The sequence below is a fragment of the Pongo abelii genome, chromosome 6 (genome assembly GCF_028885655.2).
Source record: "Pongo abelii isolate AG06213 chromosome 6, NHGRI_mPonAbe1-v2.0_pri, whole genome shotgun sequence".
NCBI lineage: Eukaryota > Metazoa > Chordata > Mammalia > Primates > Hominidae > Pongo > Pongo abelii.
Window position 1 is genome coordinate 91,845,757 of NC_071991.2, and position 13,090 is coordinate 91,858,846.

Below are 13,090 nucleotides of genomic sequence, written 5' to 3' on the forward strand. Positions count from 1 at the left end.
AAGCAAATAAATCTGTGGACCAATTTCACATTTTATGACCTAATTCATAAACATTTTCTATTTAAAAAAATAGATCTTGTGAATCTGAAGAAAATTTAAATATGAACAATCTAATTTAAAAGGTTTAATGACTATCATTTTGTTTTGTGAAACTCTTGATTTTAATTGCATCTATACATCTAATTTTTTATAGAAAATAGAACAAAATGTCATTTAAAGAACTCTGATCAGAATTCTATTCTAACCCGCATTCTGCTATTTTTCTTACACACCTTGGGCTAAGACAATAACTCTTCTGAGTTTTAGTTTTATCAACTAAAACGAAGCCTCTCCTTGTTTTAATATTTTATGATTAGATAATGTCATGCTAATTTTTATTCAGAAATGTTTCACAACTTCTTTGAGTTTTATTTAAGACCATAAAAAAAGCACTTTGAGCCAATCCCTATAATTTTTTTTGCATAATTAAAAAAAATTAACATTTTATTATGAGTTTAGCTGCATTTTTTTAAACTCCTGACTTTAAGCAATTCTCCCACCTCAGCCTCCCAAAATGCTAGGATTATAGGCATAAGCCATTGTGCCTGACCAAGCTGCATTTTCTGTGGTAAGAATTGATTGTTTTGTCACAAATATCAAAAGAAATACTTATCTGGAGATTTTAAAATAAAAGCTCAGATCTGTTCTTCATTTGAACAAAGTTTACCTGTATTTTCATCTTACATATATTGTTTAAATATTTCTATTGTACATTGTTTTGAATGAATATTTACCTTTAATTTCTTCTTAAACCAACATTTTTAAGTAATTAGAATTTAACTGACAATTAAAACTTAATTAGCTCTGTGCCACAGCATTAGCGCATTAAGAACGTGACAACTTATTCTTGTCTCATAACATCTAATAAACTTAAAACACCATAATGTGATGTAACGCAAATAGCAAGGGGCCAGGTGCCGGAGACTTTGGGAGAACTCATGTATTTGCAGTTTACTAAACTGATGATTTTAGATAAGTCATCTTCTTGAAAACTTGGCCTTCTCGTTTGTACAGTTTGATATAGCTACTCAGCTCTCTGCATGTTACCAAATTACTAAAACAAGAACATTGGATACCATGAAAAAGCCATTTTAAATGGGGGAATATTCTGCCACTTATCCAAATGACTTTGAAAAAGTTACTTGAGAACTTTGAGGCTCAATTTCCCAATCTGAAAATAAGAGTAATAATAGAAGTTACCTCAGTCTGGGGATCCATGTAAAGTGCTTAGCAAAGGGTCTAGTATTTTGCTAACATTCAATGATATTAGCTACATCTATCAAAAATAATAGAAATAGCAGCAATACAAAAGCTGATAGGAAATAATACTGGACAAATAATACTAGACTACTGGGAGAATGTCTGAATTTTAGTTTAGATTTGGCTAAAATTAGCTAATGGATTTGAACCAAATAATTTAATCTTTCAAGGCCTGAATAGAATCATGTGTACATCAAAAACAATAAGCAAAATAATTTCAAATACTTCCTTTTGCTCTGAAATTCAATGACTGTTATTATCGTAGAAACTTAGTAAATGAATACTAATTGCAGTTTAATAAACACATATCAGCTTTCTTTCAGCTTTTCTATCATTGCCACTTGATATATAGAAAAACACAGCATTATTCTCTGCTGCCCAAAATTTTAAAAACAGCATTAATTCATGAAATTATACTGAAAATATTTCTTGGCTTTTGATTAATTTTCTTTTCTTCTGAAAGTATCTTGAAAATATAAATGGATAACCTTGTTGTACATATATAATAAGCCACATCACATTCTGGTAATATGAATAATAAAAATGGAAAAATTCCTAAACCCTCTGTTTTTAAAGGTGTCACTTCTGTTATATCATTTTAAAAATCCTCTAATAAAGCTTCAAGGTTAAGCAATACTCCTATTTTCAAAGATATGGATGAATTTATGCACAGAGACATTTAACACTTTACTAAGGTTTCTCTTATAAGCTGAAGAAAACGGAATTAAAATTATTGATTACTTACATGACCTAGTTTGTGAATTGAAAGAGCTAAAAAGGAGTAGTAGGTAACAAAGGAATGTGCCTCCTGTGACAGATGCAAGGAAACAAATAAACACAGTATCATGATGTACAAAAACAAACTAAATGAACTGTCATGTACAGATCTACAGTAATGGTAAGGCTTGTAATATTTATTATTTTATTTCTTTAAAAAAGTAAAGGCAGGTATCATTCATTGGCAGCTTGAAACAACATTCATGCCTGTGCAGCTGCATTCTAATCACATTTAACAAATGACAAATGCAGTCATTACCTGCAGTTTTTCATTTGATGGCTCTGTACCTTCTGGGGACAGGAGATAAATGAAGGAAAGCTGACACCTTCAGATGTTGTCTAGATTAGTGTTGACATTTTTCCTTGGAGGTTGACAGCTGCTAATGAATTTAATTTAAACATGAAACAGAGGATCAAAAATATCTTTTAAACAGAATTTTACTAAAAGGGATATTGAGGCACATCGATCATGAGCAATAACAGAAAGGAAATCTAATTTGCAAGATTCCAAATCACCAATATGAGCCCACTCATGTAACTTTATTCTTTAATTTTTTAAAGTCTAACTTATGCTTAAATTCTCAAATTCAGAGATTATAGAAAGTGCATTAAATTAGATGGAAATGTTTTTCATATAAATATATCATCAAAGGAATTTTCTATTCAGACATCCTGAATGAAAATCTAAAGGTATAGTGTGTGGCAGGAGATAATTTGTATACAAATTGTCTTTATTCCTAAATCTTTAAGGATGATACTTTTATGTGCCAAAGACCACATGGTTTATTGTTAGACTTCTTAGATTCTTCTCCACTTTCACCTCTAATTATCTTGTCTTTTATAGAGCATAAGATCATTACATGCCTTTGTTTTCTGAGGCAGAAATACCTGAATTTCTAGATCCGTCAAAGAATGAAAATGAGACACATAAAAATACTGTGATAATTTAGAGTAAACGTTATTAATAAATAACAAATATGTGTGTATCATATTGCAGTTTGAAAAGCATGTTTCTCAACTAGATAGGAACAGAATGGACAAGTTGAAACATTCTCAAATAAGTCCAACACAAGGTCATCAGCTGTAAGAATGAGAGCAGCAGTATTAAAAATTGGAGGTCCTGAAGCAGCTCAGGGAGGAAGAGGTGATAATCAATAAATGTTACATGATGAGAAGTGCTGCTCTATTTTGAGTAAAGAAGTTCAAACTTTCAAGGAGCTAACAAGTGTTGGATATTGAGGGGGCATGGCAAGAAGCTGGGGAGATGGGGCTGTTTCAGATTACCCATAATATGTGTCCAACTCTTGTTCTCCACGGAGTCCAGACATAGGGATTTTAGCATGAATAACTGATAGAAGTACAAAAGTGGCCAATTTTCTCACATGGTTATTAATATGAATCTTTCATTCGTCCAGAATGAAATTATGTGATCAAATGGGACTTCACAAATAATTTTGCAATCATTTCAGACCATGCTCTGCTATCACCTGTCAAATCACCCAACTAGCCTCTCTGTGTTATGTTTTTCTTTCTGGAACATGGGGATAAACTAGTAAGAATGGAAGAAAAAACACACATTTAAGAAGAGCTAGCCAGGCTGTTAGGCAGTCAGCCTACACACCAGACAGAATGGGATACATTCTAGGAAGACTTAAAAATATATATATATATATTCACATGGACTAGTTCAGAGATGATTCCTGAATTTGCAAGTGCGGATGGAGAAACTTTATTCAGAAGGAGGAAAGGGATGTGGAGGAAAGCCATACCATTTAGAAAACAACAGTGTTGGGCTCCTGCAGGTGGCTTTTCAAAAGGTACCACAAGTGAGATCTTTTCTCTGCTTTTTACCAACCTTGAGTACACACCACCTTGCCTTTCTGGATAGTAATAGCAGTAATTCAGCATGGTTGAAGAACAGATGAGTAAAGTCTGTGGTCTGGAGAGGTAACACCAAATTCCAGACATTAGTTACTTTTGTTGCTCTTGTTGGCGTTCACGTTCTTGCAATGTGCCAAGTACTGTGCTAACGTTTTACATGATTTGCTTCATTTAATCCTAACAACAACTCTCCTACGGGGTACTATTATAAACCTTAACCTCAGCTTTATCTAAATAATATAGGTAATAAATAATGACACTTAAGTTTGTTCTCAGCCAGAATTACTCCAGGAAAACGTTTTTAAGCACCATACTATACTGGGTATCTTTGTATAATTTTAAATGCATTTGACACTAGCATATTTTGCACTGTTAAATGGAATTTACACGAAATCATAGCAGAAACTGTTCCTGCCTTATTCAGTTATTATAATTTACTGACTTTGAAATCCAGAGCCTTGGCTGAAACTGACCAGGGATGCCTTAGCATCTAGACCACTGAAGTTAGCAACTTCCCCTTGCAACTTTATCAGTTAAAACAAAAAGGATTAAATTAAAAGTGATCAAAACCATGCCCTTTAATAACTTGTCTGTAATTAAATTGGCGGTTGAAATATGTATTTTTGTATGTCTATTTGTATTATCAATCATTAATTTACAGCTCTAACTGGATGACTTTTTAATGGCTGTAATTCTAATACTCTTATAATCAACATGAAGAAATTGGTAAAAACCCTAACAATGTAGTATAAAGGACATATCTCTGCTTCCATTCCTGTCAAAATTCTCCTTAAGTAGTCTAGTACATATGCCACATTCATCCCATTTTTTGACCTATGTTGATTCACGCAGTTGTTATTAATGCTGCAAAGTAAACATTTTCATCTTTGCTTTTCATGCATGTGACAGGTAGTATTCTACTTTTTGGCATCCTGTGATTGGGTAGGGATATGTAACAAGTTCAGGCTGATGAAATACGAGTAAAACTAATACGTGTATCACTTCCAAACGAAGCTTTAAGAACCATCTTCTGAATTGCCACACTCGCCTTCTGCCACAGTTCCAGAGAGTAGCGTCTTCCCTGGGGAAGGCAATGATGATACAAAACTAAAAATGCAGCCAATTGAGGCAGGAATTGGCAAAAGGAAGGGGTGTGTCATGGTGTGAACCAGAAATAAAACCTTTGTTGTTTTGAGTGCTTGAAATTTAGGGGTTGTTTGTTACCATAGTATAACTTAGCATATAGTGGCTGATATCCATATATTACATAGATATATGATAGGTCACATCCGATTTTTTGAAACACAAATTGCAGAAACTCTTGAGTTTCAATGTTTTATATATTCCCTAAACTTCACTAATAACATCTCTCTTCTTACTCCCACAGTTTTTAATTTCAAGAAATCTAATGAGATTAACCTTTGTATTTCAAACTGCCCAAAATTGACCACTAAGCTATTGAGGAATGCCTGTCCATCTCTGTGGTAGTGGTAGGAAGGCATTTGTAATACATTGTAAATGCTCTTTCTATTCATTGAAAATATTTTAATTATTTTTCTCAATGGCAGCAAACTGCTCAATGAAGTCTATGTGTCCTATAAGATATTAATATTATACTTCATAAAAGAATAAATTTATGAGCATATTATATAGATTAAGCAAAGTTACATATATTTATAATTCACAAAATCTATCAAGAGAATGTGAAGTCTCTATTTCTCCCAAAATGTGATTTCTCCCAGTCTCTCTCTCTTTCACTCTATTTCCTTCTCTAACTTTAATAGATATTTCTCTGTAATTCTTTATATAACACTCTGACAAATATTCTCTCTAGCTATAATGGCTTAAGGCCTTTTGTTTGTTGCTCTTGTTTCTTAATCATTTTATGCATACTTATAAGTAGGCTGCATTATAATTGCAATTGGGCTTTGCATTTCTCTAGATATAGTTTGTACTCTTGCAGCAACTAGTGCCTTATTTTGCATGCAATAGCTATTAATAGGTATTTCTTGACATTTCTCCAATTCTGTTATTTGTTCATTAGCACTTTGAGAAGGAGCTGAACAGCCCCTGCTTTTCACTCTTAAGATTGAATCTTACATTTTCAGAATATGTATTATACTAGTAAGGTGCTTTATGTCCACAGGGTGCGAACATAAGGAATAATTATATTATATGGAGAATTATATTAACTAGGATGATAACTATTGCAGTAAATGGATCCCTAAATCCAGTAACTTAATTCAATGAAAAGTGTGTTATCTTTCAAGCAGCAATCCCATACTGCTCTTCTGGGTGACTGGGGGACAGAGTGTTCTGTTTCATGCTGTCATATGGAGTTCCAATTTTTTGCAGTCTTCCACACATGACTTCCAAGCTTTCCTGAGTGTTCACATTCAGCAGGCAGAAGGGGAAGAACATGGATGATTGATTGCATAGGGGAGATCTTTGGAACTAGACCCTTAAATATAATATATTACTACTGCTGCCCTCAGTCAGGAACTCAGTCACATGACTATAACCAATTGCAATGACGAGCAGGAAATGTAATGCAGAAAGAAGAGGAAGTTAACCAATCTCTGCCATTTATTTAAGTAGCTATAATTGCTTTGATTATGGCTCTGTTTCATCAAATCTAGAATTAACTTCTCTTAAAACTATCTTTGGAATCAAGATTTTAACACTGATGATGTTATAGACTTTCATTATGGTTTAATTGGAAACTTCTTGTATTTCTTTTCAGTATATCAAAATCAAATAGATTTTATAATATATAATGTCATATTGTTCAATAGAATGTGTAATATCTCAGTAACTTCCCAAGAAAAAGTAAGTTTTTAAGTAATTATTGCAAATATTTTATAAAGGTGCTGTTAAATCTAAAAATTAAAAAGTTAATCATGCTAAATGATGTTATAAGGGTTGTTTGTTTACACTTTTTCTACGGTTTCTCAGAGGACATGACTATTAACAATCAGTGCTAAAAAGCAATACGTTACTATATTGAAAATTTAAATTTAAAGAATAAAATACTGAACTACTTTAAGGGGTCATGCAGTCGTATATATTCATAAAAGTGTCAGATTGAGCTATGTTTCTCAATAAACACCTTTAGAATCTATTACAAATCACACAAACAACATGATAGGAAAGGGGATAATTAACATTTTTTACAAATGGTCTTATTAAAAAGTGGAGTTATATTTAAAACCTTACATCTAACAATATTAGCTGCACAGCTTGGAAGACTCCAAAACAGTGTGGAAGCCAAGGCACTATGTGTCCAAAAAGTTAATGCCTTTTAGCCTATTTCCCATTTCCCTCTTGAGCTTATGGTTTTAGTGTTCACTCTTACTTAGCCGTTTTTGAAAAACACTTGTAGAAAATATAAGTAAGAGTGTAGATATGTTTGTTGACATTAAATATTTCTAATTATTATCATGAATAGTGGAATATATTTAATGAGGTAGAAAAATAATATTCTAGGTTATTTCCTTAATAACTTTTTCTAACTTCCAACATCATAGACTCTATTTGTTATTGTAATCCTCTGAAGTTTTCTTTCTTCATTCATTTAAGAAAGAAACACTTTTTTTTTTTTTTTTTTTGAGACGGAATCTCACTCTGTCACCCAGGCTGGAGTGCATTGGCACAATCTCGGCTCACTGCAAGCTCCGCCTCCCGGGTTCACGCCATTCTCCTGCTTCAGCCTCCCGAGTAGCTGGGACTACAGGCGCCCGCCGCCACACCTGGCTACTTTTTGTATTTTTAGTAGAGACGGGGTTTCACCTTGTTAGCCAGGATGGTCTCGATTTCCTGACCTCGCGATCTGCTCGCCTCGGCCTCCCAAAGTGCTGGGATTACAGGCCTGAGCCACTGCACGCAGCCTAGAAAGAAACACATTTTTAATTAATGTTTAAGGTACTTTTCTCCAGTGTCCTTAAAACACATTATTTTATCCTAAATCACTACATCTTCTGTTATCTATTCTAATTTATGTATAAATTCTTAAAAGAATACAAGCAGCATTATTTACCTGCAAGTTTTATGCAACAGAAAGAATGCTAACTTTGGACATTATTAAAGATATAATTTACGTTAGTTTATATTTTTATTAAACCCATGAAAAAGACCATCTAAATTTCAAGTTGAAATAAATATAGCTGATTGAAACTATAGAAAAAACAATTCTAATTTCTGTTTTGTCCCTTCGTTTGTTATATATAAACACTTCTTATCTTTATTTTTAAAGCATCTTTTTATAAGCAGTTATTACATAATGTATTCATCTTTAATATAGTTATCCAAAAAAATATAAACAGTCACAAAATTACAAGACAGCTTTTCTCATGTGTGTTTAAAAAATTGTCAGCCTTAATGTGAATAAAATTCAGATTTTTTTTCTAACATTCAATCCATCTTGAAAAATGGATGCTTAAATATAAGTTTATTTACCTTTTTCCCTCACTGGTAGTCTAGATTTCAGAGCCTACTCTTTTACAGAGTATAAACCAGAGGCTAAATGTCAATCCTCTAGGTTCTAACCTAGAGCTAGCTACCCTCTAACTTAGTACTTTTCTGGGTTCTAACCTAGAGCTAGCAAACCTCTAACTTAGCACTTTTCACTATTGAAATTTCCCATTTTGTTTTCAGTCTTCTTCCCTAGACTCTAAATTCATTGAAAGCGTTTCTGATGCCTGGCATAAAATAGTCACTCAAATGTTTATTGAACTGAATATAAGCTAAGTGAGTAGAATTGTAATAAGGACGTTGAATGAGCTGTTTGGGGACACATCACATGCTTTTGTTTATGGGTGACAACTTTTGTTTTAGAAACTGAGCAAAAATCTGGTGTGTTAAATATGCTGTACATGGACTGATATCATTTAACACATAATTCTTCACATTGTAGAAAAAGAAACTATTTTAGACTTTAAAATATCTCAGCCTGAACAGGTTGTGATCTTCTGTACTTGTTTATTAATAACAGAGGGCTCCAGGGCTCAGATAAAATTTGAAGAATTGACGTTCTTGTCTCAAAAGATATTGAAGGGGTTGTCAAACTTATCTGCAACCATACCAGCCAAAATTAAATCTCTATTTTTACACACAGTATGCCATCATAGATACAGCAGACATTCTTGGCATTTTTTAGTATGATTAATTTAAGATATTACTATGGAAGCACTGACAAAAATTTTAAATATCATAAGCATCATTCAATAGCAACACTAATAACTTTAGCTCAAATTTACCAACTATAAACCTGATTCCTCAAAAAGTTATTTCCAATATTCTCTACAGCATACCATTTTCATATTTCTGAGCTACTTACTGTAAATAGTTATTTGGGTAGTTGATGAAATTTAACCATTCTAGTGAGCCATCTATGTTTAAGATCATAATTAGAGTCAAAAAGGAGCAGTATATACAATTACTATATTTGGATTAACTATTCAAAGTTATTTTCTTTAGATTTTTCTGTCTTAAAGATGATTTCTTAAAACATAACTTGTTTCCATAGTACAAATGAACATGTATTTCCATGTGTTTCTAGATGATAGCAGCCAAAAAATAGAATTATTGAATGAAATACTACATATTTTTAAAAGTAATCTTAAACTGGTTCTCAGTTTAAGTAATTTCATCAAAGGCAATACTGCTAATACTTTTTGGTGACAATAAAATATTTAACATATATATCTTCAATGTGCTCAGCAGAAATCATATTAAGGCAGAATAATAAATAAAATCATCCTCCATGACTTAATAAATTAATATGTAGAATAATCCTCCATGACATAGGTATCTTCAGTGGGATTTGGAGAGCTTGAAGAGCAAGTATAAGTCCATATATGGGATCTGTTGTTTTTTAGCTACTCAGATTGGATCTCCCATGTGTGTTTTGACACTCTTTGTCAGAAGTCATGTTACGGATTTCAGTTCCAGCTCGTCTTTACTTATTATCATTAAACACGTCAGCCTTATAGAAAAATGATGTCCTCATGTGTACCACGTAACACGAGAGAGGACTGTATCAGAGAGACTCAAAGGTACCACCTCAAAGAGCTGGTTTCAGTTTCTACTCATCTTTTTTCCTGCTACATCCTTTCATTAAATCTTCTCTGAGCTTGTTGTCTTACATACTCAGTATATGGTCTATTTCTATTTTTCACGGGTCATGTGGAAGGATGTGTATTATGTAGTGAAAAAAAGTCCTTTGTTCTTTGATTGGCTGTCATTACTTAACTCCTTTTTTCTGCTGTCATTTATGCAAAAGGAAGCAAGGAAAGCTTTCAACTTGAGTTAAATACATAGAATATTTCAGTCTGATATCGCTTTCGTATTTCTCTTTTAAAAAATTTTTAATATAAAAAACATTTAATTTTTTTGAGATGGGATCTTGCTCTGTCTTCCATGCTAGAGTGCATTGGCACAATCATAGCTCACTGCAGGCTTGAACTCTCGTGCTGAAGCAATCCTTCTGCCTCAGCCTCCCCACTAGCTGGGACTATAGGCACATGTCACCACACCAAGCTAATATTTTGTTGTTACTACACAGTACCTCACTGTATTACCCAGGCTGGTCTCAAACTCCTGACTTCAAGTGATGTTCCTGCCTTGGCCTCCCAAAATGCTGGGATTACTGGTATAGGCCACCATGCCCAGCCCATATTCTCTTCTTATGATTAATTTTCATTTTCAACAAATAGAGTCTATGATGTTGGAAGTTAGAAAAAGTTATTAAGGAAATAACCTAGAATATTATTTTTCTACCGCGTTAAATATATTCCGCTATTCATGATAATAATTAGAAATATTTAATGTCAACAAACATATCTACACTCTTTCAGCTTAAAAAATACAGGTTCAATACAACATTTTTCATTTTTTCTTGTGCTGTGAGTGAAAATCTTTTCTTGTTAAAACACACAAGCCCAAGATTTAGGATATAAATGAAACTCCAGATTTGGTGAAGCAGCTGTACACAGTTAAGGTGCTTGATCTGACACCTCACCAAATCTGGAGGCTCCTTTCCCTCTCCTAAATCATGGCATTTCTCTGTTTGTTATAGTTGACTTCTTCTTCTTCCTTGAATAACTCTTTTTACTTTTCTTCTGGAACAACGTATTTTCTGATTTTTCTTCTATTCAATTAGCCAATTATCATTATGTTTTCGGAGTTTCTCCTCATCTTCCTGATTTTCAGTGCTTGAATGTACTAGATTTTAGTTCATAATTATCTTCTCTCTGTACATTCACTCCTTACTGATCTCATCTACTCTCATGGCTTTAAATGCATTTACAGGCTGATGGCTCCAAATTTATATCTCTAGCCCAGGCCTCTCTCCTGATCTCTAAACTCATGCAACTATTTGTCTACTGGATGTCTCTCCTTGGGTAGTTAGCATTAATTCAGCATGAGAAAATGTAGACACCTATTCTTTGTACCTGAACCTTTTCCTCCCAGAGCCTTCTCCAACTCCATCCACCCCAGTTGCTCAGGCCAAAGCCCTTGCTAATGTCTTTAACTCCTTTTTCCTACTCCTATATCTAATTCATTAGCAAATTCTACATGCCTTCATAATCTATTCTCTAGATATAAGCTAGATAAAGTGTCTGGCACGTAGTAGGTAATCAATAAATATTTGTAGATGAGAAGAATGACAAAATATACCAAATCTCACTCTATTCACTCTTTCTTTCATTATCCCTTTAGTTAAATTTCTGCATTAGCCTCCAACCTTGTCTTGCTGGTGCCAGCTATGCTTTCAAAATTTTGTTCTTGAAAGAGCTGTTATGGTGATCATTTGGAAGGAACCTGTTATTCCATACAAAAGTTTTCAGAAACTACTCATTTCAGAATCAATATCAAACAACTTACAATGAACAAAATGTCATACACAGACTAGTCTTCTTTAACCTCTGTGACTCTTCTATACTATGCTTTGCAGTCAAGCTGTTCTAGCTCCTGAATACATCAATGTCATGTTCCCAACTCTGTATCTTTGCTCTTTGATGTTACTTCTTCCAGTAATGCTGTTTGTCCAATATAAGCACAGCTTTCTGCTTCCTTAGTTCCATTGTTCTTTGTTTAAATGAGCTATTTTCAGAAGGGATTTCTATGGTATATTACAGATTAGAAACATGCATTCCCCCATCCCACCTGCACAAGTGCTGTGTACTTACCTACACTCCCTGCTAGCTCCCTTGACTTTTAGCCTTTGCCATGTGAATTGCCAATGGATGTTATATAGATTGTTTCTGCTTGAAAAAAAATTGTAATATTAAATCTTCCCTTTTGCACCTCTGCTATCCAGATGAGAAGAATATATCCAGGCTGATCCATCAATCCCAGAAGGAGAACAAGAAACATATGGAGCAGAGCTAAGTTACCCAGCCTAGCCTAGCCTAGATCAGCATCCTGTAACAGGCCCCCAGCCTTGTGAGCTAAATAAACATGTGTTGTTGTATGTTACTGTGTTGTTTTTACTTAGCACTCTGTGGCAATAACTGATATACCTTCTGTGATCGCCCTGTTTAAAATTTAATGTGCACAAGATATAAAACCCAAAATGCACAGATGTTTTAGTATCACATCATCTATAAGATTCTCTTTAATTTTCCGACCATTTCAAAATTTAGTACATTACTCTTCCTTTGGCAAAAGGGCACCCGACTTGCATGGTTTTCTGTGAGAACTAAGCTTTTGCATGACTTGTTCATGCCTTTGTGTCCAATCAGAGCAACACTGAGAGCAGATGCTTTGGATATAATTTCCCATTCATCTTAGTTTTTTCTTCACAACATTTGATTCTTGCAGTTGCTGGAATGATTTCCAGAATGGGATTCATTGTATAAGCTTTGAGTCAGGAATTTTAGCATTTTAGAATAAACAAATGCACACAGATTGTTCCTAAAGAACAGGCTTAGGGCCCAGAAATTACAGTACTCCAACCATTCTCTTGCCATTTTTAGTTACTTCATAGCTTAGTAAAATAAGCTCTTTCCAGGCATTCCATGCATTTTTTTGTCCCTAGTTCACCAGCCCTTTTCCACAGTTCTCTTGGGTATTCTCTTTAGAACTTAATATTTAAGCATGGATATAAAAACAATTTGCAACATGAGATTTA

General features: G+C 33.7%; 1 long non-coding RNA gene across 1 annotated transcript in view; it reads left to right on the forward strand.

Moving 5' to 3' along the window:
- The window catches only part of LOC134761779 (uncharacterized), a 236,347-nt gene extending 223,918 nt beyond the window's left edge, over nucleotides 1-12,429 (forward strand). Inside the window, exon 3 of the long non-coding RNA XR_010140892.1 lies at nucleotides 12,278-12,429. This is a non-coding gene — a long non-coding RNA (uncharacterized LOC134761779). The remainder of the gene's footprint in view (nucleotides 1-12,277) is intronic.
- The last annotated feature ends 661 nt before the right edge of the window (nucleotides 12,430-13,090 follow it).